The sequence below is a fragment of the Podarcis raffonei genome, chromosome 14, assembly GCF_027172205.1.
Source record: "Podarcis raffonei isolate rPodRaf1 chromosome 14, rPodRaf1.pri, whole genome shotgun sequence".
Classification (NCBI taxonomy): domain Eukaryota; kingdom Metazoa; phylum Chordata; class Lepidosauria; order Squamata; family Lacertidae; genus Podarcis; species Podarcis raffonei.
Window position 1 is genome coordinate 15,935,325 of NC_070615.1, and position 6,000 is coordinate 15,941,324.

Genomic DNA, 6,000 nt, shown 5'->3' on the forward strand with positions numbered 1-6,000 from the left:
TTCAGTGTTGCCCTCTCTGAAGTGAAATATGCATCCACTGTCTTCAGTTGGAAACTTTCATTACTGATCTTTTTCAGTAATGAAAAAGCTTTTCAATAGCTTTTCAGGCATGTCAGGATTCCAAAAAAACCCAAAAACCCTTTCTTGAAAACAGTTGCTTTACATAAATGAGTCATTATTACTCTCTCAATTAACACCTTGTGCTGTCATTGAAAAATTTAGGTACTTGCAGCAACTTCTTTTCTGCAGATTTGATACACTTGTGATTTAGATCCTGATAAAACTGTTGAGGCTAAATTGAGCAAAATTATTAGTGCTCAGATAAAAGGGTCAGGACAATTAATACTCTGCTTTAGGAAGCTTCCATAGGACATCTTACATTGTGAACTGCCCTGAAATCTACAAGTATAGATACAAATTAAGTTGATGGACATTTCCCCCCCTCTCTTATAATATACTGGGAACTTGGGATCCCACAGTGAAATTGATGGACAGCAATAGATTCAGGAGAGAGATGACTTAAATAAATTAATCTGCCCTCTCTAGTGAGCAACAGGGAAGAAAAGGAACGCTTAGGAAAACAAGAGTAAGGCTTGTTGGACACCCATGCCAGAGATCCTCTTTTAGTTCCAGATTATTTATAAATGTGTTGAGGGAAAGTGTTTTCTTCCCCCCACCCCACTGTCTGAATACATTTAAAAAGAGAGCATGAAGACTACTGTTAAATCATTCTCTTGTGTTGTTGTTTTTTTTAAAAAAAAATGGACTTCATTCAGTGCAATTATTCTCTCCCTCCTGCCTCAGTTAATATTTATAATCCAAGTCCTGGGTGTATGTGCTCTGGTAATTAAAGGCATGTTCTTCCCGTGCTCAACAATCATCCTGTTTGGAAACCCATCAAAATTCCATGGATGAAAATAAAAGACATTGCTGCAGGTAAAGCATCCCTGGGTGGTTGTCCAGTCAAAGGCGACTATGGGGTTGTGGCGCTCATCTCACTTTCAGGCCGAGGGAGCCGGTGTTTGTCCACAGACAGCTTTCCGGGTCATGTGGCCAGCAGGACTAAACCGCTTCTGGCGCAACGGAACACCATGGCGGAAACCAGAGAGCATGGAAATGCATCGTTTACCTTCCGGCTGCAGCGGTACCTATTTTTCTACTTGCGCTGGTGTGCTTTTGAACTGGTAGGCTGCCAGGAGCTGAGACAGAGCAATGGGAGCTCACCCCGTCGCGGCGATTCAAACCACCAACCTTCCGATTGGCAAGCCCAAGAGGCTCAGTGGTTTAGACCACAGCTTCAGCCGCGTCCTGCAGGTATGTAAGGGAATGCAGCTTGGCAGTGTCATGAGAGTGCGCATGCTTTGGTTCCAGTCTTGATTGGGGGCAGGGGTTGTGCAGCGCCTGGTGTTTTATAGCAGTGTGTGTGTGTGTGTGTGTGTGTGTGTGTGTGTGTGTAAAAAGAAAATACACATAATGTCAAACATGTTTAATACCACTTAAGAACAGCGGCTTGTACTAAGACTCCAGTAGGACAGATGATTCTTCCTTTTTGTACTCTGTACACTTCTTGGTTGTAAGAGTAAATAAGACTTCTGTTTTAATTCAGGGCAGGTGGAGAAACTGATTCAGCTACCAGAAGCTTGGGAAATAGTTTGAGATCTCCAAAGGTTCTGAGAAACACCTGCGGACTGGAATTCCCCTGTGATTATTACCTCCTCCTGCCAATTATTCTCCTTTGCATTTTATTAAATGGCCTCACTTGCCCGTTTTCTTTCTCAATAGCATGCTTTTTCTTGCCTGGTTGGAAAAGTCCAAAAAATGTATTTAAAAGACTGAAAGAGAGAGAGGGGATACCCCAGCCTCCCATGTCTCTGCCAAGAAATGATGTCATCTGTCTCACCATTCCTTGCTAAATTGCTCCGTCTGCAGTCTCTCCTGTTTATGGAAATAAAATGGATTTTTAATGAAGGGAAGGACTGAGTCCAATATTTTAATTGGCTAGCAAACCCTGTGGGGATAGCGTTTTGAATGCCTGATAACAGCAATATTGCATGTGCAGGTTTTTCACGTGAAAATGGTGTTATTGCGGGAAATAACCTTCACATGTGGATTTGCTCTAATCGGTCCCTTGCTAATTACTCGCTGGCATTTCCCAGTGTGGGAGAGCTTTGGCACGATTCTGGCTTAAGAAAAGATTCTTCTCCAGAGTGAAATGAGCCCAAATGTGTGCCTCTGCTCAAAATAACATTTCCAGAAATAATCTTTGCACAAGAAGAAAAGTGTAGTAGCTACTTGAAGCCAGAGAATCTTGATTACATGATGCAATCCATTCTCCCAGGACATCAGACCTTAAGAGCAATCTTTTTGCCTGATGTCTACATTGTCGTCCTTACATGATTTTTTTTTTAATTGTATGTCGCTTTGAGTTTACTGTCTGTAAAGAAGAAGACTACTCATAATTCCAATAAAGAAATAAATATTTTAAGGCAAGGAACTTGGTGGTAGAGCCCATCATTTGCATGAAAAAAAAGTCCAGCATCTCCAGTTAGGACTGGGAAACAGTGAGACCCTGGAAAGCTTTTGTCCTCCAGCAGTCGGACTCCAATTCCCATCATCCCTGTTGTCAATGCTGATGGGAATTGTAGGGCAACAACCTCTGGCTGGGTATCCCCAGTGTAGACAAATACTAAGCCAGGCCAACCGGTGGTTTTGAGTTTGGCTTTTTTGCAAGTTAACAGGAAAGGTGAAAAAAAGGGAATACATAATATATATTGATACAAACAACAGCATCAAGTACATTAAGGATATAATCACCATCAGTATATCTATTCATCTTTCAGCTGTTCAAACATGTATTCCCACAAAATTGGCATTTATAGGAAATATGTTGAACTGCAGCCTGGACAGTGAGGTGCTCAGACGAACAGTGGGTGTTAATCCTTCCAAGTCTCTTGGAGACTATAAAGGCTCACAAAATCCACTTTTGCTGCCTGCAGATCATCCTTATACTACAGGAATATGATTTACAAGTACATGAATATCTGCAGATATCAAGGATTTCACCAATACAAAACTGATAGACAACCATTTTAGACCGGAAGAATTTATCTCTGGACGCTGGTTTTGAATCTGTGTAAATTATCTGCTTATGTTTCTAAGGGGAAGCGTTTGGTGTTTCGATACCAGGGCTCAGGGTCAGTTGTGCAGCATAAGGGATGGAGCACAACAGAGCTGCTATTTTCAACATAATGATCACATTTTATAAGAATCATATCTGATTTTTCAAGATAGGAAATTACAGAAGAGATTCCACTTCCCTCCAGAAAAACCCACTATTTCTAACATTAACCAACAAGATTCTTTATGTGACTGCTAAACTTGTATCAAGCTAGTTTAGATTTGTTAGCATGAAGTGTATAGAAACTGTTAAAGGGAAATGCTCTCGATTTTCCAGTTACTAATCCAAGTCAAGTTTAATTTATTGCAGCCTATTTTTGCATCAAAAGATTAAGCTCAGAATGAAATACCGTCCTGTTCGTTCTGAGCTTTCAAACTTAGCCATGTTGTTTGCTTACAGAAGAGCAAAGAACCACAAGCAGGAATGCCATTGCTAAAAGAGATTTTTTAAAAGTAAATTAAATCAATCTGAAATGACTTCACTTTTCTGCACGAAGGATGTTTGTGAAAAGCGAGAGAATCTTTTTCTTCCAGCTGTAGGATAATGCTTAAATCTCCCTCTCAATGCTCTAAGCAATTCTTATGCTTAGGAAGACTGACCTCAGCAGGAAAAAGGACGACAGTTGTAAGTCTTTAGGAAACACGCAGCCATGCAGGTCTTCTGATTTCGTTTCCGAGGCTCCAAGAGCATTGAGCTTCTTTGCAGACACTGACAGAAGCAAAGTGCCGGAGTGGAGAATCTAATCGTAGAAATATGCTTTATGAAACTCCAGAGATAGGTGTCTTTGTATATTTTATCTCATTTTCTCTCTCATGTATAGAGAGATACAGTCGTAGGAACAAGGAAGTGCACCCTCTTTAAATTATGTGGCTTTACATATGAAGACATAATAACAATCATATGTTCCTTAGCAGGTCTTAAAATTACCATATTTTTCCATGTATAACATGCCCCGGTGTATAAGACGCTCCCTCTTCTTTTGAACTAAAAATTGAGAAAATGCTGGGAGATTGCCCTGTGTATAAGACGAGCCCAAATTTTTAGCATAACTTTTTAATAATAAAAAAACCCTCATCTTCTACACGGAAAAATACGGTAGGTACCGTATTGGCCCGAATATAGGCTGCACCCAAATATAAGCCGCACCTTTAAAATTCAAGGGTGGGGGGAAGAAAAAAAGACAATACCCGAATATAAGCCGCCCCCTTAAAATTCTGCAGGCACTCACACCCATTCCATTTTACTGTATGTCTGTTTCAGCAGCAATATTGTAAAAGCCAATTTTGGTAAGGTCACAAATTTAAGCCACACTTTTATCTTTTTACAGTCAGAATTGGGGGGGGGGGGCTGGGAGTGCGGCTTATATTCGGACCAATACGGTAAATACAACCTCAGATGAACAACACATGACATACTACATCGTGTCATGATTTATTTAACAGAAATAAAGCCAAAATGGAGAAATTAGGGTGGAAAAACGAAGTACACCCCTACTGCTTCCGTAGGAATAAAGAGGCTAAGTAGCAGACAGGGGTTGCTAATCAAATGCCCTTACTTAATTGCTTAAGTGTGCACACCAGTGTAATCTAAAAATGCTTTCCCAAAAAAACTTCTTTGAAGTCTATTTTTAAAAAATAAAAATGTTTTAGAATGCTCCTCCCCCAAAAAATAATTATTCCGGGACATGGTTCTATGAATGTCATCTCTCTCACTTCCAAAATAATATTTAATCATTCTTTAGGGGGTTGGGAACTCTCATCACATGCAGTCGTGTTTACACTGCAGAACAATTTTAGACTATTTTTCAGAATACAGGTGGGAATGTTAGAACCTCATTTAGAATGCCCTGTTCCAAAAGGAATGTGCAGTTTGGGCCGCAATCCTACACCTTGAAGTTGGGAACCTTTGACTCTCCAGATGTTGCTGAACTACAAATCCCATCAACCCCAGCAAGCTTGGCCAATGGCTTAGGATTATGGGAGTTGTAGTTTAGGAGCATTTGCAGGGTCAAAGGTTCCTCATACCTGCTATACTCACCAAGGGGATAAGTTCCATTGGGTGGACTTCTGAGTACGGGATCCCACTGCAAGTTGCACATGCAAAGGGAGAGAAGTGAATAATTCTTACCACCCTCTAGATCTGTCAGCTCTGCTTATGGAACTCCCTTTCTTTTATCATTTAGTTGTACAAAATTCTTGCATGCCACAATTTAATATATATGTATGCAACAAACTGGGATACGGGTGGCGCTGTGGGTTAAACCACAGAGCCTAGGGCTTGCCGATCCCCACGACGGGCTGAGCTCCTGTTGCTTAGTCCCTGTCCTGCCAACCTAGCAGTTCAAAAGCACGTCAAACTGCAAGTAGATCAATAGGTACCGCTCCAGCAGGAAGGTAAACGGCATTTGTGTGCCCAGAGTCGTCTGCGACTGGACCTAATCGTCAGGGGTCCCGGTCCCTTTACCTTTATGCAACAAATATGCACACAATTAAAAACCATACAAAATCACAGATCAGTGATAAAACTGTAACAGAAGTGTTTCATTTATTTCATTGTCTGCTTAAACCAGGCATATCCAAAATCCATTTTGGGGGTTCTAATCTGGCCCGCCTGAAAAAAGTGCAACAACTTCAATCCCCCCAAAAAAGGTCAACAACTTTGGTCGGCCTGCATGTTCACTTCATCAAATCTGGCCCTCTTTGAAAAATGTTTGGGCACCTCTGGCTTAAGCCTTTGAGTGAAGATGTACCTGTTCAGCTCAAAAGAGCTTTTTTAAAAACACAGGGACAGCCTTTCTTTTACTGAAAGCCTCTTTTGCAGTC